At 38.0% G+C, this 24,766-nt stretch overlaps 1 protein-coding gene across 22 annotated transcripts in view; it reads left to right on the plus strand.

Annotated features, from left to right (window-relative positions):
• Positions 1-24,766, plus strand: part of PLAGL1 (pleiomorphic adenoma gene-like 1) — a 72,473-nt gene that overhangs the window by 24,841 nt on the left and 22,866 nt on the right. For 4 of the 22 annotated variants that reach the window (XM_011997147.1, XM_011997133.1, XM_011997146.1 and 1 more), the window contains exons 2-3: positions 21,167-21,238; positions 23,941-23,981. The gene's annotated coding sequence lies outside the window, so the exon portion shown is untranslated. Of the gene's footprint in view, positions 1-4,931; positions 4,975-21,164; positions 21,239-23,853; positions 24,294-24,766 lie in introns of those variants that run through there. The other 18 variants (XM_011997140.1, XM_011997152.1, XM_011997136.1 and 15 more) reach the window with 10 other exon arrangements.

The following is a 24,766-nucleotide window of genomic DNA, read 5'->3' on the forward strand; positions in this document are numbered from 1 at the left end:
AGGTGGAGGTTGCAGTGAGTTGAGATCACGCCACTGCACTCCAGCCTGGCAACAGAGTGAGACTCCGTCTCAAAAAATAAAAAAATAAAAAATTGGGACTATCAGAGCATAGTGTGTGTCGATGACAAGTATCTTTAGTAGAAAGGGAGAAGATAATGAGGAAGAAATTTTGAATAGAGAGGTGGAGTTGGCCTCTGGTTCTAGGGAGGGTGCATCCTCCTGTGGATATAGGGAAGTTTGTGAGTTTAGAGATAGAAAGCAGAGATGCCCTATCCAACAGCTTTTGTTTTCTCACAGAAGCATGAAGTAGGGATGTTAACAGAGAGATGTTATATGTAAGTATTAGGAGTGGGGAAGGCAATTGGAAGATAGGAGAGAAGGTGTGAAATGAAATGACCAAAGATTAGGGAAACGTTGCATAATTGTTGGGCAGTCTCTAGAACCCAAGTGAATCTGAGTTGGCAGAGTTAGAGTGCATGTATGTTTACCCATGGATACATATATGGAGACAGAAAGAGAGATTGATTACAAAGAACTGACCCTGATGATTATGGAGGCTGAGAAATCCCACAGTCAACTGTCTGCAAGCTGGAGACTTGGGAAAGCTGGTGGTGTGATTCTAGTCCGAGTCTGAATGCCTGAGAAGCAGAGGAGCCGGGGGTGTAAATCCCAGTCCAAGGACAGGAGGAGATTGATGTCCCAGCTCAAGCAGGCAGGAAGAAAAGGGGGTGCATTCCTCCTCTTCCACCTTTTTGTTCTATTTGGGCCCTCAATGCATTAGATGATGCCAGCCTATATTGGGGAGGGTGGTATGCTCCCAGCTCCACCAACACAAGTGCTGATTTCATCCAGAAATACCTGCATGGACACAGCCGGAAATAATGTTTAACCTGGCACCTGTGGCACAGTCACATTGACACAATTCACTGTCATATCACACTCTCCAGCGATGAGAACTCATCTCTGAATCCTCCGTGCATTTCTACTGTAGTAACCTTCCCACTCTATTGTTTCTGTGCATTTTAATGTCCCCTGGGGTACCCTCAGTCACACTGAGCTGACTATCTGGGCTTTCCAAGTTATACCTGAGGTATGCATTATTATTTGGTTAGTGCTGTGATAGGTTTTGAGTGGTCTACTCTGAATTTTTCCCCCTCTGTTATTTTTGGTGTGAGATTTTGCAGATCATGAGTTATTTCAAACATACCTGACCTGTCTTCATGTCTACGTAAGGGCATTGCAATGAACTGAATGTGTGTGTCCCCCCAGAAGCCATGAGTTGAAACCCTAATTCTAATGAAATGGTATTTGAAGGTGGGGCCTTAGGGATGAAATTAGGCCATAAAGGTGGAGCCCTCAGGAATGGGATTAGTGCCTTTATAAGAAGAGGGCAGAGAACTAGCTGGCTTTTCTTCCCACCTTGTGAAGATAGGAGAGTCAGCAGTAGACAGTTGGAGGAGGTTCATCACCAGAACCTGCCCATGCTGGCACCATGATCTCAGACTTCTCCCCTCCAGAACTGTGAGAAATAAATGTTTTGCCAGCCATCCAGTCTATGGCACTTTGTTATTGCAGCCTGAACTGACCAAGACAGGCATGGTCAGTTTTTAGAATTTTCAAATGCTTTCATGTAAAACGATAAAGGATATCATCTTCCTGGCAGATAAATGCAATTCAAAGGAAAGTGTCCACAGTAGCCCCTGATGCCAGGTCTTGCCTTTCAGGGAAGATCTTGGTTTCCTCCTTCAGAACCTCTGATGAAGTGGAGTAAACCTGCCATTAACTCTGCTGTGATTGTGGTCATCACTGCCAAGGGCATTTATGGGATGTTCGTGCATGGCTATTCTTTGTAAACTAAGTTATACAGATATAGTCTGTATCCTGTAAGAATTTAACAACTTAAAAACAGTGACATAAACATAAATGTTATAGCTGACGTGATAGACAAACTTGAAAAATTTAGTTAATCTTGTAGGATGTTCTAGAATGATGAACCACTGAGGAACCATGCACGTCACACCGCCAGGTGACTGTGTTTAGCAGCAGAGAAAGAGTGATGTTAGTTTAGGCATAATCATTATTATTTACCAAGACTTACTGGGCAAACATCACTGGGAATGGAAAAGTGTTTCTCAGTTTTTATCTTATATGTATGGGAAAAGCTTAGCAGACAAGATAGAAAGCTTATTCTAAATAAACAACATACTTTTAGAAAGATATGAGAAACAAGTCGTGTTCAACTTAAAGGGTGCTTTGTGTATGTGTCTCCCTGGGAAAAGAATTGGAGATAAATGTAGCTCATGGAGGAATTCTGATTTTTCTTCATTCTTAGAACCTTGATATCTATTTTTTCCCATGTTTTAGACATAGAGTTTTCAGAGAAAATTAAGGTTACCATCTGCCTTGTATTTACTCAAGAAGAACAGGGCACAGTGTTTTCTTGAAATAATAATGCTTATAGAAGTCTTAACTTTAGGAGACATTGAAAAGAGAGCTGTATCCAATGTCCCCTGAGTCTGTCACGCTGGCCCAGCCACAGACAGCTGGCTTCTTGGTGAAGAAGGGCAAACAGGGTGGTGTCTGAAAAGGAGGAGAGGGTTTCCTTCACCCTGATCCTTTGCTTACCCACCTTTAAGAAAATGTGAGTTTTTACTTTGGGAGGTCAAGGTGGGAGGATCACTTGGGCCCAGGAGTTCAAGACTAGCCTGGGCAATATAGTGAGACCTTGTCTCTACCAAAAAAAAATTAGCCAGGTGTGGTAGCACATGCCTATAGTCCCAGCTACTTGGGAGGCTGAGGTGTGAGGATCAATTAAGCCCCGGAGATCAAGGTTGCAGTGAGCCTTGATCACGTCACCACACTTCAGTCTGCGTGACAGAGACCCTGTCTCAAAAAATAAATAAATAAAAGCCTTAAGTAACTGGGGGAGATTATAAAACTAGTTAAAACCAATTAATAGTGATTTCTAGAAATCTCATAACATGTAAGCATTTTAATTTAAAGGTTTTTTTCTTTTAACTGAAAATGTTTTTAATATATTTCAGTGTTAATGAAGTAATGAATTAACTTCCCTCCCAGAAAGTCGAGACTAATAGCATGTATCTTCATTTGGAAGATGAACTTCAGAGCTCCATTTCCCTAGTTCCTATGTATAACTCAGTTATATGCACACCAAACCATGCTAATAATGCATTCTCCTCCCCGGCTGCCTGTTGAACTTAGATCATCCAGGAGATGTCTGTAAAATTAGCACTGTAAAGAAAGCCTCACCAGGGTATTTGGTGCAGCATATCAATGGCTTATTGAGTAGGCACCTTTTAAGTACTGTTGAATGATAGGCAAAACTGTCACAGCTATGCATAAATGTCCTGTGTAGTTTCACATAAGAGAATATCTACTAGTCCTCAGTAATAATGCTATATTATTAAGCTAATAAACCTACAGAAAGTTTGTCACAATGAGTGTCTGTTAAATTACTATAATCTGAACATTATCTTTGGAGTTTTAGATGTCTCTATTGGCTGAAGAGCCTAATTTTGAAGCTTTTATCTGCTCAGAAATTTCAGTTCTCCCATCATCATCTCTGCTCAATTGAATATGTCTTTTTCAAGAGTAATCTTGGCTATGTATAAACTGCTGCCTGACAGTCCCCAACGAATGTTAAGACTATCTGTTCAGGGCTGGTGAACAGTTTGTTGCCATAATATAAAATCTTTTCTGCATGTCCCAACCTTTGTTTTTGGCAATTTCCTATCATTTTGTATTTGAATAAAATACCTCTTCCATTTTACACATCATTGTTTTGAACATTTTCGTTGTTGAATTCCGTTATGTTAAAGTGAAGCTTACCAATAATCGGGTGATTTATTTGTCTTAGCAATGAATGGTTACACCAAAACATCTTGACTTTATCATGGTTTCCTTGAGGGATGGTAGAGTCTGGGTGCCCAGAGTCTGGTCCCAGGTTCCAGGATTTGCCACTTGCTAGTTATTTGACTTTAGGCAACTTGTAAACCTCTTGGTGCCTCAGTTTTCTCCTGGGCCAAACAGGGTCAATGTGCATACATCAAGGCTTGGTATATGGAATATATGTGTATGTGTGTGTGTGTCTGTATATATACACACACACACATACACATACATACATATATAATATGTAGCTTGGCCCACAGTAAGCACTCAGAGTTTCTCGTTAGTAATATATTGAAAATACGGAATCTGTGAGTGCAGACACCACCTCTGGCTCCCTTACTTTTTGCGTTTTGATTTTTGAAATGAGTGATCTATGCCATGCTAACAATGAGAAAGACTTCTCTCTGGAGAATTTATTCCTTAAACTAAAACTTTAATGCAGAAAACTAAAAGTATTCGTTCAAGATTTGACATATAACTAGGAAGTAGTAGTAGTAGTAGTAGTAGTAGTAGTAGTAGTAGTAGTAGTAGTAGTAGTTAGTGGTAGTGGTAGTAGTAGTAGACAACATTCAACTATGGACAAGGAGTGAAATACTTTTTGTAAATGGCTGTTATTATTTTTGTGTTAAAAATAGATATGCAGTGGGTCGGGGCAGAGAGGGATTGTGGCAAAGAAGGTGGTATGTGTTTGTCAAAGGGCAACACGATGGATCCTTGTGATGGAACTGTTCGATATTTTGACTAGTGGTAGATATGTGAGCCTACACATGTGCTCAAACTGTATAAAACACACACACGCTAATACAATTAAACAGGAAATCGCAATAGACTAGTAGATGGTATTAGTATAAACATGCCGGTTGTAATATTGTACTGTTGTTTTGTGAAATGTTACTATTGTGGGAAACTGAGTAAAGGCTCTTTTAAAACTGCGTATGAACATACAATGATCTCAAAATTATAATTAATAAATGCATGTGTAAATATTATATAAAACTAGTAATTTTTATTTTTGTTTTCAGATTGTTCCTGCCTGATTCATAAACATCGTGATTGGCTTTTGTAAGCTGGTATTTCAATTTTTTTTATCCTCTTCTCCCAATACCTTCTCTTCTCTAATAACTTGATAATGGTTTTTTAGAGCTCCGAGAGCAAAAATTGGAGCAAAACTTTTTTGTTATTTGGTTCTTACATTATTTTAAAGTCTGTCACACTTTTTCTGGTCCTCTTAGATGATAGTTATTTTGATAGTGATTTTTGAAGTACATGTCTTGGCCTGGGGCATTTGTTTCCTTATAGTGACTTCTTATCAGATTTATGGTTAGTGGGAGCAAAGGGCAGAACTGAGGTTGTATATAGATGCAGACATCCTGTTGGGCATTAGTCTTCCTCCAAAACATATTTATGTATCTTTGTTTTTAAATAGTCTATGAAGTGTCGTTTTTATGGAGGAGAATTGAAATATACTAAACCAATTTTAAATACATCTTTGAGAATTTATTTTCTGAGATGGTTTTGTTTTTCATCATGTTAGCAGGCGAGAAGAATATTGTTACAAAGTAACTTAACAAAGATTTGCATTCTCTGACAGATTCTAAGTCTGTATCTTGAATCTTGTTCTAGCAGGTTCTGTTTCACCTCTTTTGAAGTCACCAAGAAGACACACACCTCTAATACAGCCTTCCCGATAGTACCTACCTTGGTATATTCATTCCTTAGGATGTTAACTGATATTATACAGAAAATGAGCCTATGGTCATTTAAATTTGTGGAAAAAGCTGAGTTAAAATCAAATTAGACTTGTTTATTTCCAACAAGTGATTATCGATGGCCTTTGGTCTGTGGTGTTTCTCAAACATATTTCACCATGCAACCCCTACCTCACCAAATATACCATCGAACTGGTGCTCCATGGAAAAGTTTGAGAAATTTTGCTTTAGAATTTAGAAAACTGATTTAAATGACAGAATTAATTGTACATTTTTCAGAATGATAGCGAAAGAAAAGAAGGACATTTGAACAGAATGCAAGTTGGACCATAAAAGGACAGTTGGATTAGCTTAAAACAGCTGACTTGGAGTAAGGCCTAAGTCATTATTATAAATATAGTTATAAGACAACATAAAAATTTAAAATCTGGAAATTAAAATACATTATTGTTCATTATTCCTTGAAGATTCAGGATCCGTCCTTCTCTGTAACACTAACGTGTCCTAATTCTTGGTGATTTTCAGGCTTTGTAGAGTCCTAACATCCTGGCTTCTCAGTTTCTTGATTTCCTCTCCTTCAATGACCTTGTCTTCCAAACTACATTAGCAACTTCCACCCATAGTCATACTGTGGGCCTAGTCATTAATAAGAACTGCTCTCACTCCATGATCTTGAGTCCCAGCACCCCATTCTCCATCTGTCTTCCCACTCCAACACATTTTTAACTCCATCTAGACATACAACTTTTACACTGCAGCACACTTCCTTCATATCTCACATCCTTCCTTATTCAGTGTCAATAGCCTACCCTCTCATTAAAATCACTCATCCACTCATCTTCTCTGTCCCTCCCCTTTGCTCCGTTGTACTTAGCCATCTATATCCAGGTGCTTTGGTCTGCTGATTCCATGCACGCAGCAGTGCAGCTGAACATAGTTGGAGAAAGATACCCAGCCATGGTCAATTTAAAGCTTACCCTTGCACTTATATTCTTAGTCCCATCTCCTCTCACCCGCTCAAGGATATAACTACAGTAGTTGTCCCTTCTCTCTCCTGCATCATGCATTCCCGCCTCCTTGCTTTACTTAAAAAAAAAAAAAAATTTAACTCCCATTCCTCTGTAATTACTGCTCCATTTAATGTCCCTGCTTTCTTTTACACAATTTCTCAGTTCTTTCTGGGCATTCCACCAAAGTTCTCGAGTGTCACCAACGACCCTCATATTGCAAACCCAACCATTAATTCTCAGTCCTTATCTTCCTTGACCTGTCAGAAGCACTAACCCCATTGATCATGCTGCTCTCTGAAGTATGTTATTCCCTTGTCTTCTGAGTCTCCACACTTTCCCAACTGCTTTCCTATTGCATGTGACTACTCTTATCCTTCTTGCAGATACTTCCTCATTGTCCTGACCTCCAAACATTGGCTGTCCCAGGGCACAGTCTCTGTACTTGTCCTCTGTCGATTCTCACTCCCTAGCTGTTCCCATTCATTTTCATGGCTTTAAATACATATATGCTGGCAGCTACCAAATTGTCTCCAATGTGGACTTCTTCTCTAAACTCAGATTCAAATATCCAATTGCTGGATGTCTGATAGGCATATCAAACCTAATGTGTCTGCACCTGAGCTCCTGAGTTCTTCTCTATTCCCAACCAAACTTCCTTCATGCTAAGTAGCCATTTACCTAGATGAGGAAGACTTTTCTTCCAGTTGCACAGGCCAGGTGCCTTTGCAGCATCCTCATTTCGTCTGTCTCACCCTCTACACAGCCAGCTGTCAGGAGATACTGTCAGCCCCGCCTAAATCCAGAAGGTGGCCACTTTTCCCCACCTCTTCTGCTACTGCACTGGTGCACACCTTCATCATCTCTTTATAACAGTAGCTTTCTAACTGGTCTCCTTGGTTTCATACTTTCTCCCCTAGAATTCACTCTCCACACAACAGCCTGATAAATGATTTAAAGCTGTTAAGTCTGATCATGTTACTTTCCTGCTCCAGTGTCTCCAGTCCCTCCCGTCTCACTTACAGAGGCTTATCAGCTCCTGTGTGCTATGGGTCCCATTACCTTTGGCCTAATCTTTTACCGCTTCCCTTCACTGACTGCTTTAGCCATACCAGTTTTCTTGTTTCTGCGTCAGTTTTGCAGTTATTGTACCCAGAAATAGCCACATGACTTACATCCTTACCTCCTTCAGATCTTCACTAAATTGTCATCTTCTCACCCATGCCTTTTTCCCCGACCAGCCTGTTTTAAATTGACACTGTTTTCCCTGCCAAATATCTTAGCACTTCCTGTCTCTTCATTACTTTTATTTTTTTAATCACCATCTGATACATATCTTACTTGAGCTTTGTTATGGGATACAGTTAAGCTACTAGAAACAATTAATTCAAAGATAAGCTTAATTCATAGGTATGTTTCACAAGGGTAGGAGTTTTTGCGTGTTTTGTTCACAGTGGTGAACCCCCAGCACCTAGAACAATGCCAGGAAAAACAACCACTCAATAAATACTGGTTCAATTAAAAGATAAATCTTAAAAACCAAGTTTTACTGTAATATATAGTCCGTGATATATATCCCACAATATACATCCCACAAAGATAGGAAAGTGGGATTGGGGTAAAGGGATGTTATACTAGTTACTGACTTTGCTTATTACACCCTTCTCTAGTTGCTGACTGACCATAGAATTGGGTAAATGGCTTGAGCTGGGACAGTTTATTGTAACTATAAAGCACTAAGGCAAATATAAAGAATTGGAACTTCGTACTGAGAGGACTTCTGCTTCCAGCCATCTTGCAATAACAGGAACTGGAGTTATTCTGTCGCCTAAAATAGCCTAACAAACACACACACACAAAAAGCCCATAAAATATATGAAACAAAGGCATTCTGACATTGGACAAGTGGCACAAGACAGTGAACCCTGAGAGAAGGAAAAAACAAATGATTTGTCCCAGGCTGCAATGCAGGAAAGCAGAACCCAAACATAGCTTATCCTAGGTTGAGATGATAGAGTTAGGAATTCTGGGAGGCTGAGGCAGCTAGAATTTGAAGGACAGAGTACCAGAGAAGAGAGAGTTGGTTACACAGAGAGTGAGCTCCAGAGATCTTCAGAGGGCTCTCCTGTAGGCTTCGGCAGAGTGCTGATTAGTGCATATGCGTAAGAGAACTACCCATGGATGAGGAAAGAGCCACTGGGAAGAAAAAAGTAGCTCATGTAGGTCAGGGAAGAGTGTGCCCCTTCCCACCCTCCCACCATTCATCGTGGAAAAACCTTGTATATAAGTGGGATTAGATGTAGTACTCAGAAGACTAATGCTTCCGCGATGAGGCAAAATTAGCCCTAGACTAGTCTAATCTGATCCTGCCTAAAAAATCTTAAAAGTAAGCCGTTCAAGACAGGTCATAAAACTGTTTTGTAAAGGGCCAGATGGAAAATATTTTAGGATATGTGGGCCATGTGGTCTCTGTTGTAACTACTCACTTCTGCCCTTCTACTGTTAAAACAGCCATAAACAATTTGTAAGCAAATGTATTTACATGTATCAGAATGTATTCCAATAAAATTTTATTTATAGAAATAGGCAGTGGGCCAGATTTGGCCTGTGGGCCTAGTTTGCAGACACTTGGTTTGAAGGATCAAATTGTTTCAAGTAGCTTAACTGTATCCCAGAACAAAGCTCAAGGATATTTAAGGAAATAAAAAATATCCAGCACCCATTAATAAAGTATGCAATATGTAGCATTCAATCAGAATTTACCGACATGCAGAGAACCAGGAAAATTCAATAGTGAAGAGAAAACTCAATAGAAATAGACCCAGAATTGACAGACATCTAATAAGTGGAGATACTAAAATAAATTAAATAGATTTAATAAGAATATTCAAATAGTTATTGTTACTATGTTCCATATACTCAAGATGGTAGTGGAAAGCATACGGTTGTTAAGAAAAGATGGAAGCTATAAAAAGACCTAAATTGAACTTCTAGACTTCTAGAGATAACACCTGAGGTGAAAAATACACTGGATAGGATTAAAATCCTAAAATACACTGGATAGCAATTAAAATTATACCAAATGAGATACTGAATGGAAAAAAAAAAACTAGAAAAAATTGAATAGCACATCAGTGAGCTGTGGGACAACTTGAAATGACCAAATATGTATGTAACTGGAGTCCCCAAAGGAGGGAGAGGACAGAAAATAAAGATATAATGGCTGAAGACTTGCCAAATTTGATGAAAACAATAAATCCACAAATCTAAGTTAAATAAATATCAAGCAAACACAAAAACATGAAGAAAACTACACCAAGGGACACGGTAATCAAATAGTTTAAAACCAGTAGTAAAGACAGATTTTAAAGCAGAGAAAAAAGACTATACATTCAGAGGAGCAAGCATGACAGAAGGCTTCCTGTCAGAAGGAATGTAATATAGAAAACAGTAGAAAACATCTTCCAAGTACTGAAAGCTAAAACTGTTCATCTAGAAATCTAGAGTTGTGACAACATATTTTTAAAAAGGTGAAACATGCAAGCACTTTCTTTGGTAGGAAAATAACAGGTGAAATAAAGACTTTTTCAGATGTACTAAAGCTGAAATAATTAATCACCAGTAGACCCACAGAGTAAGAAATACTAAAGGAAATCTTTTTTTTTTTAAACTCTCACATTTATTATTAATTGATTTAATAAAGAAGGAAAATAATGCCAGGTAGCAGTAAAGAGCACCAGAAATGGCAACCACCTAGGTAAATACATATGATGATGATTATTATTTTTAAAAAGATGGTTTAAGCAAAAATAGTACCAAATGGGGTGTATAACATATAAAAGCAAAAGGTACAACAATAATTGCACAAAGGTCAGGCGAGGAAAAAGATAAAATTTTTGTACTCTACATGAGCTGGTATAATATCCCTTGAAAGTACACCATGGTAAGTTAAATATATAACTATAAACTCTACAGCAACCACTAAGATATCAAAACATAGTTATAAGCCAAAGATAAAATTAGAGAAAGATAATCAATCCGAAAGAAGAAAGAAAAGGAACAAAGAATAATTGAGACCATTAGACAACAAATAACAAGATGGTGCATTTCAGCCTAATCACATCAGTAAGCACATTAAGTAAGCATAAATGGTCTAACTATCATAATTAAAAGGCAAAGAATGTCAGATTTAATACACACATTGGCCAGTCCGAAGGTAGTGAGTTATCTCAATTGATTGTTCACAGTCAGATTTAATACATATAAAACCCCCTGAGAACTAACTCTATGCTGCCTACAGAAAAATGCACTTCATATGTAAAGACACAAATAGATTATAAGCTAAAGGATGAAAAAAATATCATTTTTAGTACTAATTTTTTAAAACTGCAGTGACTATATTCATATTAAACATAGTAGAAATTAGAACAAAGAATATTACCGGGATAAATAGGGTTATTTCATAATGATAAAGTGGTGAATTCATCAAGAAGAAATGATCTTAAATGTTTATGCACCTAGTAAAATAATTTCAGTATACATGGGAAGAAATAGGCAAATTCACAATTATGGTCAGATTTCAGCACCCTTCCTTCAATAGATAATAGAGCAAGTAGTTGGAAAACCAATAAGGCTATAGAAGGCTTGAACAACACTATCAACCACATTGACTTAATTGGCATTTATAGAACACTACTCAACAGCAAACTGCACATTTTTTCCAAGCATAGCCAGGACACTTATGAAGATAGACCATATTCTGGGTGGGAAAATAAGTCAATTAATTTTAAAGGATTTAAATCATACAAAGAGTGTTCACTGACCATAATGGAATTTAATTAGAAAGGAATCTGGAAAAATATCTTGTACCTGAACATCACACTTCCAAATAACCCAGGGACACATCCTGAGACATTAAAAACATCGTAACAAATTTAAAAGAATAGAAACCATACAAAATACCTTCTCAGACTACAGAATTAAACTAGAAGTTAATATCGGAAAAAGTGCTGGAAATTTTCCAAATATTTGGAAATTAAACAGTATACTTCCAAATAACCCATGGATCAAAGAAAAATCTCAAGAAAAAATGTTTAAATATTTTAAGTTAACTGAAAATGAAAATACAGTTTATGAAAGCATGTGGGATACAGCTAAAACAGTGCTTCAGAATTTGCAGCATTAAATGATGTATTAGAAAAGAAAAAGAACCTAAAATCAATAACCTCAGTTTCCACCTTTGGAAACTAGAAAAAGAAGAACAAATTAAACCTGCAGTGAGCAGAAGAAGGTAAATACTGAAAATTAGAGCAGAAATCAACAAAGTTGAAAACAGGAAAACAATGGAGAAAATCAACAAAATAAAAAGCTGGTTCTTTGAAATGATCAGTAAAATGATAAATCTCTAGCCAGGCAACCAAAGAAAAAAAGAGTACACCAATTACCAATATTAGGAATGAAAGAGGTGTTATTCTGCTAATCCCGTGGATAAAATACAGGATTAGTAAGAGAAGAGTATAAATAAGCTCTCACCCACATATTTGATAAATTAGATAAAATAGACTAGTTCCTTGAAATACACATATAAACTAAAACACCTTCTAGACAGCAGACCCAGATGCTTGTACTGGTGAACTCTACCAGCCAACAAGTGTGACACAAACGAAATCAATCAGCACCATAAAGAAATGAGCTGGCTGGGTGCAGTGGCTCACGCCTGTAACCCCAGCACGTTAGGAGGCCGAGACAGGTGGATCCCTGAAAGTTGGGAGTTCGAGATCAGCCTGGCCAACATGGTGAAACTGTGTCTCTACTAAAAATACAAAAAATAGCCTGGCATGGTGGTGGGCACCTGTAATCTCAGGTATACAGACTATACCTGTAGTCCTAGCTACTCGGGAGGCTGAGGTGGAGAATTGCTTGAACCTGGGAGCTGGAGGTTGCGGTGAGCCGAGATTGCCCCACTGCACCCCAGCCTGGGTGACTGAGCCAGATTCTGTCTCAGAAAGAAAAAGAAAAAAGAAAAAGAAATGAGCTATCAAGCCATGAAAAGGCATGGAAGAAAATTAAATGTATATTACCAAAGTAAAAGAAGCCAGTCTCAAAAGGCTGCATACTATATAATTTCAACTATATGACATTTTAGAAAATGCAGAATTAGACAGGAAAAAGAACAGCAAAACTTCTCTGTATGATGTTATAATGATGGAGAACTGTCATAAATTTTTTCAAACCCATAGAATATACAACACCAAGAGTGACCTCTAAACCATGGATTCTGGGTGATAATGATGTGTCAGTGGAGGTTTATCAGTTGTAACAAATGTACCACTCTAGTGGGGGATGTCGATAATGGAGGAGGCTAAGTGTGTTGGGAGGGAAAGGAGTATATGCGAAATTCCTGTAACAGGCTCAATTTTGCTGTGAACATAAACTTCTCTAAAAAGTAGCCTATTTTTAAAAAAAATCAAAAAGGAAATTAGAAAATATTTTGAACTGAATGAAAATGAAACCAAATTTTCAAGTGACTAAGATGCAACTTATAGCAAGGCTCAGAGAGGAATTTGTAGCACTGCATGCCTATGTTCGAAAAGAAGAATGGTCTCAAATTAATAACTCATCAGGGATTGTCATAATCATCTTCAAATGTCTGAATGTCTTTCATTAAAAAAATATGTTTCATGTTGTGAGAGAAGATAGAATTAGGGGTGGTTACCTACAAAAAGGAACTCGGCTCTTAGGACAGAAACAGTTGTCATACTTCACTAACTCTGGGCTGAGTTTCTTTAGCTAGACATAGTCCTTTAGATGTTCATAAGAGTTCTTTTAAACTGTTTCTGATATAAATGGTAATAAAGAAAATATTCTAAAATATTAACAGGAAGTAAATTGCACATTTCAAGTGATGTGTTGTATAGTAGGTAATGCAATATACCTACTTACAGAATGCAGTATACCTACTACTTATTACAGAACAAGCAGTCATTTTAAAAGTCACAGAACTGTGGAATCAAAAGGTGCCTTACGTATTAATATTATTAAGTCAAACAATAGTGGCTTCAGCTCCTGGCCTCTTTAATATCAAGGCCTTGGATGAAATTTTTAAAAGGGGGTGAGGGCATCCATTTAAGTTTTCAAATGAACAAAAAGCAGTATAAGGAGAACTAAATCACTGAATGAGATATTCAGAATTCACCAAAACAAACAAAAAAAGGAAGAAATCTCAGGCTCAAGGGCGACCAGGAATATTCCAGAAGTACGTCTGTACTAGATAAAAGGTTGGATAAATGTCACCTTCTCTGCAAAACCTTTTCTGGTTCTCCCAGTCTTAGTGGCCTCTGTCTTCCCACAGTATTCTGTACACCCTGTACTGTGGCATCTCTATGCCACCACCCAGTAATAGGGTGTCATGAAAAATGAGACAAGGAATAAAAAATAAGGTTTGCTGTTTACCACTGGCAGTCTTCTCTTGTGCTAGAAAATTAATCTGTTTTCTCTTAGTAATGTGAGGGTCAATGAAGTAAGATGTGTGTTAGTTCTTTAAAAACATGAAAGCACTGTCTACAGACAACAAATATCCCTGTGTGTATTTTTCTCTTCAAGTGGTAACAGTCTGTGAATATCTTCCTGTTACCAACACATTTCTACTTGAAATGGCTAAGTGGCAAGAAGTAAAGCTGAATTGTGCAGAAAAACCACACTGCTGCTTTATAGTAGCAAGGATTTGCCTCAATTAGCCTTTTAAAACGACACTTCAATTAGTGTTTCTGTTTTGTATAGTAGTTTCTTTCTCTTTTATAATAGTTTGATCTTAGTTCATTAGTTGCCCCCCATAAAATCCTAGATTTGAAAGCTAAACTTTTAATGCAAGGAATCATGCAATCTAGAGACTGGATGTTAAATTTTATGTCTTTTTCTTTAAAAGAAATTTTTCCTTTTAACAAGCTTTACACTGTTTTGATTTTCAGCATTGATAATAGCTATAATTATTGATCTTTTGTTGTATGTCAACACTTTTAGGAGCTTTATATAAGTTATCTAATTTGATCCTCCACAAACCCTGTGAGGTTATTATTCCTCTTTTACAAATAGGGAAACTAAGGTTCCAAATATATTGTTAATTGTTTAATTTATGAACTTATTACAAAGTGACACTAAAATTTAAATACAGATCTGACTCCGGAGTCCATACGCTTAAGCAACTACCTCGTTGAATGGAAGTGGTACAATGCATTGGCCTCAAAAACCAGGATGACTTATTTAATATAGCCTTGGTAAGAGAACTTCAGTGAATAATTATATCCCCAGTACATGGTAGCTGGTATAATGGAAACAGCATGAGACTCAAAGATAGAATACTTGAATTTAAAGTTTTAACTGCAGATTATTAGTTCCATGACTTTGGCAAGTCAGTTTACCTCTCTTGAGCCTATTATCTCCTCATTCAAAAATAGATTAATAAAACCATCTCTCTCAGGTGGTTGAGGCGGAGATCCAGTGGATAACATTTCTCAGTGTTTTGTAAATGCTTTTGAAAGATACATAAATGGATTGATAAGTGGTTTTGGTCATTTGCCATAGACTTTCAGTAGTATTTTTCCTGAGTGCTTTACAAAAAACAATTTGATTTAGAGAAATGTAGCGAGTTTCCAGAGAATCTCTACTGAGTTACAGAGTGATCATTATATAAGGAAGTTCTACTCATAAGCCGGTTTCTTTGACGAGATACATAGTTTTTGAGGAGTGGTTATTTCATTGGACTGCCACAAAGAATTCTTCACAGATATTTCTGTCATCATTTGGGAAGAGTGGGAAGACAGAGGGGTTAAAGGTGTCCCCTAGGCCCAAAGCAAGTCATTGCCAGAGTTAGCTTTAAGGTTCCTAATTAATTGTCACACCATTTTTGTCAAAGCTACCTTTCCTGTGCAGTTGAGAGTTCTGTATATGCAAAGTCCATTTCTGTCCTAATTTGAATATAAGGAATGTCTTTACTCCTTGAGGGCTGTTCAGCTCTCTATACAAAATAGCATCTTTGACAGTTCAAGGTGAGTAATTGGTGAATAGATGGCCCTGGAGGTCACTGGTGACCTCCCCTCCACCCCACTACCGAGGTCAGTACTCACGCCTGTGGGCACGTGGGAAGGTTGTGTTCTGCCTCACCCGGTGGGTTCATGCCTTTCATTCCAATATTGTTTATTTTCTTTTTGGTTTAACAATTTTGAAACTTAACCCATCGATTCCCATGTGTACTCAGGATTAGTGACAAATGGAATGAGCACAATGAAATAAAGGCATTTTGTCATAGACTTCCATGAAGGTGTGAAATAAGCAATTCAGAAATGAATGGTGAATTTGGAAACCTCTTAATTATATTTGTTCCGTGTAGGTAAACCAGTCAGAATAATTCATTTTCTTTCATAGTCCCTCTTGCTCTCTCCCCTCCCCTTAACTAACCATCCTCACCCCAACAAACACACAACTCATTTATACACAGGAGCTTGGATTAACCAGTTTGGGTGATTACCTGGATCCAATTAAAAAAAAAAAAACTGTTATATCTCTGTTCACACTTTTGTTGTACAAACAGAATTTATGCAAACTAACTCCATCTTTAAGTTGTGTTGCCTTCCCTGGAGATCACCCCTTGGGTAATCCTAGAAACTGCAGCTCTGGAGATCAACCCTTACTAAGGTAACCCTAGAAACTGCAGCTCTGAATTCATCACGTTGTAGTAGCTTACTAGGTGTAGCAGACTGGCTTTAGCACAGCAGTGAACTAATAGAGGCTGCATGTATAGCCATCTTCCTCTGACTATTAGAACGAACTATTCAACTGAGAATAAAGTTTCCATATAGTTTGGATATGGTGACATGAAAGAAGTTGCAGATTATTCAGTGAGACCGTCGCTTGTAGGGTTGTAGGATGGAGGAAGAAAGGGAGAGTGAGAGGGAGAAGTTTATTTATGGAATGTCAGGGGGCCATTGAAGCTCAGCAGGCCCTAGAAGCAGAGGACTTCCCCCCGTGCTTGTTTTCTCCCTCTGACCTTGGATGAACTAGCGAGCAGTATATTATGCCGGGTGATTGTGCTGGTTTGTCATGGTTAGCATTCTGGACTGTCACTGGAATGTAGGAAACGGATGAATTTGAATTGAACCATGAGGTGGTCTGCTGGGCCCTCTCCTTGTCTCAAGGAAACCTGTCGCTGTTTGTCTGGGCTGGGCCTAATGAAAGCAATGGAGGGAAAGAGAGGTGGGCCTTTGATCTCTTTGTTGCAGCTGCTCCCTGGGAACTCGCTGAAATCAATGCCCTGTTTTCCTGAAGGAATGAATGGCTCTGCCTAACTAGCTTTGTGAAGCCGTGGGGAATTCACTGCCTCTGTTTATTGACAGCTGAAAAGGAGCACATGGGGTGGAATGGACCTTCTTGTGAAAACCAGGCACAGGGAAAATTAGACCTCAATTTAACACAGAGGAATTGGGAAATTCACCCCAAAGGAGACGGGAGTTTCTCATGCTTACATTAGAATTACTCAAGTTTGGGGCTAGTGTGTAACGAACAATGGAGGTTTTGTCACAACTATGTTATAAGTAGGAATATGGCCTGCATAATAAATAATGTTAAGTAGAAGTTGATTCTCTACCCTCCCTCTTTTTTTAAACACAGAAGTAGAGAAAAACAAATATTAACCATGATATAATCAGGTGATTCTTTTATTTTTGCCTTGAGAGAAAAGAAAACAGTGATACAGTAAGCATTATTGATATTATATGGAAACTCTCTAAAATTCATCTTTCATTCATTATATTTTAAAACATCTTTGAACTTGGAAGCTATGTTCCACTCAAGCCAGTGATTCATGCCATTCTGGATTGTGTGCATTGCATGGGAATATTATAATAATATATTTATTTTAAAATATTTATATTCCTGGGATATTGTAACTGGAAGTGTGTATCAAACACAAACTGGCTTGTAGACCAAGATTAGCACCTGGCATTGCAATAGTTGATAAGTCTTAAAATTACCACCTTTATAGTACACACTAAAGAAAAAGTCTTGAGTTTATCACAAGGAAACATCTCTGAGATACCTTCTTTCACATCTCCCCTCACTTGCTTGATTTCCCAGGAAGAATTTATGGCTTCTTCCTTTGGCCCCCAGCCCTTTGTGTACACCTCTATTATAGCACTTAACACATGGCCCTGTAGCTCTTTATTTAGGTGTATTCTTTTAGCTGGAAGTAAAGCAGCTGTGTTGTATTCATTTTTATATCTCAAGCCTAGCAGAGCTCTTGGCTCAGTAAATGCGGGCTGAATGAATGGGGATTGCTGGCTCTCTCTACATTCCTTAGAAAGTAATTATTTATCCCAGTTTCAACTGCAAATACTAAATTTTGGGAAGACCTGATTGGTCTGTTGTTACCTGATTGTTGCTACTGCTTTTTAAAATTCTTCCTCTGTGGAGAACTATTATGCCCTTTTTTGCTTTAGCAAGTTTGTCAGGCAGTTCACAGCCTCTAGAAGGAAGCATCACCAGTGTGTGGCATTTTTCTTTTTCAGATCCAAGCTCTCTTCTCTGTTATTCTTTCCTAAAAATAAACCTCAATGTAATGTTTAGATATTTCCATTAAGAAGATGAAAAAGCTTTTCATTTAGAATTTTGTAGACTTTCACTTGACCAAATTTAGTGATTGAGATGGATAAGGCTGCCATTTTACATGATTTAATTCTATGATGTAATGTTAAATAATGGCAAAACTCAAAACCTCCCTTGACAATTTCTTTAACCAGATTTACTACCACTGCATGTTTTGAATTCCTTATCAGATAAAGCAAACAAACAGCTTTGCTTCTTAGTGAAAAGTGTAAGGGAAATTTTGATTCTAAAGCACTGACTAGTCTGATGTCACAGAACCCTAGGACGAACCCAATTTTTTTTAGCTATTCTCAACTTATAACCTATTTCTTTTTAAAGCCAGAGCTTGAAGTGGGAAATTATTGTCAACATTTTTTGGGAAAATAACGTCTTAAAATCAAATGGAAATTTTTAGAAAGTGTTGTAGGAGGGAGTAAGTAAGCAGACAAGTACAGGAACGGGCTAATACTTCACTCTCCATGTTATTTTTGTTTTATGTTCACTACCAAGATTATTTTTAAAGAAACTTATTTGCACTTCTGTTTTGATTAATAGTAGAGGTGAAATTCACATTTGTGAATTGCAGGAGGAATCTCCTAGAGGAAGAGGCACTTATGTGGGTTGTTACAAATAAGATCGAGTCAGCGGGTTGTGATTCTGAGATTTTAGATTTCTCATGAAACAGAAAAATTACCATGACTTTGATCATTGGTAGACTGTCACCCTGATAAGTATTAACTTGAAGATTAAAAAAAAAAAAAAGCATTAAGCATGGCACTTTAGGCTTCGTAACTTGGCTGCTCAATCCTCCTAGTTTCTGGAAGTAATTTTGTGTGACTTATACCGAAGTAGGGAGAGGCAGAGAGTGGAGGGAATGTAGGAAATCAAACTGCATCTTTTCCATTTGATGTTTCAGCTTGCAGCAGTGAGGCATATCTTTGTCTACATTAATAAAAAAAAGAACTACAGACAGGCCAGGGAAGTAACTGCAGTTAAAAATTTTGTTCTTGCTCTGCTTGTAGAATCAGATAACTTCAACTATGTGATTCTTCAGAAAAGAGCCTTTTTCTTTAGACGGAAGACTGCTGTAATATCCCAGAAGAATAATTTCAAGTAACTTAAGAGTCAAACCCTCAAAATAAGTTTGGGAATGGACATATGTTATGTCTGTTTGTTTACATGTGTGTTAATCTATGTAAGCTAACTTCCTAGTAGAAAAATACCAGATATTTCCCTCTTAGACAGTTTCCCGTCCACCCAGACTGACCAAATAAAGCAGCCCTAATAAACATGTATCTAGCCGTTGAAAACAAGATATCCTCCTTACCGCTAGATTCAGTTGCAAGAAAGCTATTCTGAAATGCAGAACTATTTAAAATTAATGTGTCAGTTGTATAAGATCAGATATGACTATTATAAAGATCATCTGTAATAATTAGATACCTAATCATTTGTAATTAATCATTTGTATATTAATGAGGTTGTTAAAATACTTAGGACATTTTAAGTAGTTTAAATGTTTACTTTGCAACATTACGTATTGTCTCCTTTAGTGAGACATTTTTCTGAAAGAAAAACCTCAATTCAGGAGGAAAAACCCCAACTCAGCTTATACCTAAAAGTTTATGCCTTTTGCATTAGTAAGATTCAAATTCATATCGTTTTGTTATTTTAAAAACACATACAACAGCAGCCTTTTTGTTCAAGGCATAAATGTGGGCTACTCAGAGAAGGAGGTTACTTCGGGTTGGTGCTCAAGTATTCATCCAATTGGATTACACTGCTAATCAGTAATGAATTTATATCTGTGGAGGTGAGGGTTGATGGGTTTAAGTTATTGATCTATTTCCTGTCTTCATTATTTTCACTGAAAGCTATATTTCCATCTCTTTTCAGTCTGTAAACATTTCGCTGCTGCCCTCTCATCATTTGCTGTCCAGTTTCTGTCCTTTTCCTTATCTCAAGGTGAATGATTGGGTCTGCACAGCAAATTCTTGTCTCCAGGCCTCTGCTGATAATAGTGGTCTTGACTTTTTAAAAAAATTGAAGTCAAGCCAAAGTGGGGTGTTTTTTTCCCCCATATTTTGTCTTTTAGTGGCGTTTACTTCCCTCCCCCTCTTCACCCTCATCCCTGCTGAGGTTCTTGTTTCCCTTACCCAAAGGAATAGTGTTCTTCTTAGTTGACACTCTTAAAAAGGTTAGTTGACACTCTTAAAAAGGTTCTGATTATCTTTAAAAAATTTTTTTGGTAGAGACTGAGTCCTGTTATGTGGCCCAGGCTGGTCTCAAACTTCTGCCCTCAAGCAATCCTCCTGCCTTGGCCTCTCAAAATGCTGGGATTACAGGCGTGAGCCACTGTGCCCAGCCATGATTATCTTGTAATTTCTGCTTGAAGCTGTGAGGTATCTTTACGTGGGGTCTCTGAAAAATAAATACAAATACATGAATACTCCCTGCTTACCAGACAGTGTCAAGCATTTATCTCAAATTAGCTTATTTAATTCTCAAAAGGGTCTTGTGATGTGGGTGTAATCATTATTGCCATTTTACAGGAGAGGAAGCTGAGGTAGAGAGAGAAAACCAATTGCATGAGGTCTCTAAGTGGCTCCAGGTGGCACCAAGATTGGAATCTAAGCTTTCTGGCACCATACTGTGGTCTTAACCACATCACTGTATAGCCTCTCTAAAACTAAAGATCCCTTAAGGAGTTAAATGCGTGCCTCTGGAATGCTTGGATATGGCATTATAGCATAGCATATTGATGGAGAGAGATTTTTGACCCCTGATATCCTTGAACTCATATTCTGATTAGGTAAATTTCAGTATTCATAGTACCAATGTGTTTTTTTCTTGATGCTTTAAAAAAAAAAAAAAAAACTTTTGATATTGTTTTTTTTTCTTTAGGATTGCTGTCACGTCTAATGTGGCTTCTGTCTCGTGTCACATCTGAAACTCATCTGTACCTCACTTAGAAAGGTAAATATGTCTGTGCCGAACCCTCCAACTCCTGCCCCCCAGCACTCCTGCCATCAGTCGTGGCTCTGTTCTCATTCTCTCCTCGCATTACAGCACAAACCAGAGCTCTGGCCTCCTCCACAGGAGAGGGGCTTATGTCCCAGAAGAGACTCTGTGAGAGAATTTACATTTGAGGAACTTCAGGCTTTGAGGGGAAAATAAGGTTGGCGGATTAAGATGTGGTCTTAAATGAAAGCCTGTTTTTCACTCTAAAAAAATCAAGAGGACACGCTAAGAATGATCATTGCTATTTATTTGTCTTAAATTAGAAATCATGGGCATTGTACAGTTGATTTTTACTTATCATGACTTGCTCACTAGAAACTTCTTGTTCTCTTTCTGTTATATTTTAAAAAGGTGTTTTTAAATGGTTTTATCTTAAGGAAATATTAGGAAAAAAAACTGAGATAGGGTCCACCATTTAGAATCAGATATCCAGAACGTAACATATGTTACAATTCAGAGTCTCTAAACCACTCTTCTAAAATCATAATGTGAGATGATTTTCAGCTTGCCAAATTTTCTAGAGTTATAAAATAGGTTATGTCGCTCAATCCAGTGTTTATTTGAGGGAATTCATGGTTGCCAGGGGCCCATTATATGTCAGAAGCTTTTATTTCTTATTTTCTACCACTCATGGAAAGATTAGGATTTGTTTTAACCGCCCATTTCAAGATAATGATTCCAAATCCCAGCCTTAAATTTCATATCTCACATGGTTGTTGTTTTTCCCTGTCATATACATTAATTCTAGGTTCAAGGCCACGTCACCCCAAAGCAGCCCTCACTTGTTTTGCAGCTGCAGTGCTGTTGCTTAACCATAACTCTTGGCCTCTCTCCAGACTTTTTTTTTTTCTTTGCAAAATGTCCTTGAAGGTCATAATGGTGTATTTTTTAAAAATTCCAGTTGTCTTTGTAAGTTTTCTTATATCCCATCTTACATTCGATTCCCCCCACAAACCTCCCACTAGATAAACCACTTCTCGCTCTATTCTTTATCGTGAGGCTGACTTCTAGGAAGGCTGTCCACAGCTGCCTCAGGCAGAAGGCTAACTAGGATAATATTAGGTCGTGTGTTTGGATTCCTGTTCTCCAAACGATTCTAATTAAAACTAGTCCACTACCCCCACCAATATGTTCAGAAGGAAAAAAATGTAGCAAAATCCCCAAACGCCCTCAATCGCTTCATTATAACATTTGGGTAACTTTATGGCACCTGTAGGACCAGTTCATGCCAGGCCCATTTGTAACTGTTTTCTCTAGTTAAACATGATATTGCCATTAAAATCTCAGTAAATAGGGTTACACTGCTTAAGAATCTAGGAATTTCTCAAATATGTGAGAAAATGTGAAAGCACGGGGATAGTAGAAATTTATTTTATAAACACATGCCAGGAGATGGAATTGTGTCATGATGATCCACATTAAAGAAACATGATTGAAGTGAATCCATTCTGTATACTCTGACTTTCTATTATATATATATGTTACTCCAAAAAAAGTTATTCATGTTTCCTAGTTGTGAGCTTACCCATCGTGTAAAATCAGCCCTAACACTTTTTATTCACAGGCCACATCTACTTCGTACATGTACTTTGGACTCGGTACCAGTCATTGTGCCTCTAAATATACATGTGTTATGCATAGTTGTAGAGCAGCTCTGCAAGATATATAGATATACCCATTTTATGGTGACGGAGACTGAGGCTTAGAGAAGTTATGCAACTTACCTAAGGTTACACACCTTCCAAGTAGCAGAGCCAGCATTCGAACTTAGATCCATCCAACTCCAAAGCCAGTTTCCTGTACACTAGACCACACCGTCTTTCTACCAGCTAGTTGGTTTTTTTAACTAACTGTAGGAACACAACCTAGTATTAAGTAGAGTGTGCATGCCGCATAGTGGACTGAGGTAGAATAAAACTCATTATTGTACTACTTTTAGGTAAGAAAATGTATTATCTAAGGAATATCATTAAAATTTCCTTACTTCCCTCCATGAACAAACAAAAGTTAAAATGAAATCAGTGGTGGGATGAAGGGAGTTGGGGATCATAACATAGGAGTGTTAAACATTAAAATTAGAAAAAAAAAGTACATTTCTCTATCAATGTTTAAAATGCTAGAAATTATGCAGGCTTATACTATAACAAAGGATACTTTATTTGGGGAATAACTTAATTGATCCATGATGTGGCGTTTACCAAGGTAATTTTTCACTTTTTGTTCCAGGAGTAGGAATTAGAGGTGGTTCATAAAACTCACAATCACCATGTAAATTGAAACCACCTTAAGATCATAGTCATCTTATGTTGTTTCCCTAAAATGGTTCTCATTTGCACCACATATTCAAATCAGAGTGCACGAAGATGTTGTTCTGAGTCAGGGAAGATTTAGAATGCTTTGTGAACAGCTGTATACTGAACTTCAGAGTTCAGTTATTGCACTTGTGTGTGTGTATGTGTGTGTGCACAGTTGGGTTTTTTGTTTGTTTTGCTATGTGAATTACTGTTTGGCCATTTTAATGTATATAACTGATAAATCCAGGAGGATAATCTGTATGTCTGCTCTCTCAGTTTCTTTCTATAACACAAGCCTGAACATATTGCTCTCTTGATTAAAAACTTTCAGTGGTTCTGATTAGACAAGACTTTTCGTTGCAGTGGACAGAAACCTAAGGGGACCATTGAAGAATTCCAAACAGGCAAGTGACAGGAAAATATCTGCATGTTAGAAGAATCACCTTGGCAGCAGCATTGTGATTAGAATGAAGGGGAACCATCCAAAAACAGAGAGACTGGGGAAGCAATATGGATCTGCCTCTAGCATGCAGAAATCTCTCTCTCCACTGACCTAACTGACACATTGAGCTTGTGGCTTGTTTAAAGGAAGCCACACGAAAATTGAGTTTGGGACAATAGAGTGAGCTTGTTCTCCATTCTCTAGCATCCCTCCCCATGCAAACCCCCTATCCCTGCCAAGGTTCTGGGCACCACAGATTGGAAAGTAGCCTCCTGTACGTAGTTGCCATGTTAAGTGGTGGGGTTGGGGCTGGGCCAAGCAGGTGTTCACTGACTGTCTCTTTCTGTCTTCCCTTCTTGGTCTCACCTGTCTGGTGTGACAAGGGAAGCATGTGCCAACCAAGGCTAGACCCTTGAGAGACCAGAGCAGCCCCACTTTCAGTAAAGCAAGCAACCTCTGCTTACTTGCCCAACACACCCTAGTTTCTATGTTCCTTGCCTTATGAGTTATCTTCTTGGGTACAATTTAACACAGCATTCCCACCTCCTTATAACTAAAGTAGATAGAGGGGGCTTTGTGCCTCAATCTCTAGCAGACCGTCTTGGCAATCTCTGCCTCTGCGACAGGGCACTTGCTCCCCGAGCAACTCCTTTCCCAGGTCATCTTTCCCCTGGACATGCCCATCAGATTTAATAGTGTGCCTACTTGGCAGGAAAATGGGGTCCCCGGTTGCTGATTCTTAGGAAT

The sequence above is a fragment of the Mandrillus leucophaeus genome, unplaced genomic scaffold (genome assembly GCF_000951045.1).
Source record: "Mandrillus leucophaeus isolate KB7577 unplaced genomic scaffold, Mleu.le_1.0 Scaffold531, whole genome shotgun sequence".
NCBI classification, from domain to species: Eukaryota; Metazoa; Chordata; class Mammalia; order Primates; family Cercopithecidae; genus Mandrillus; species Mandrillus leucophaeus.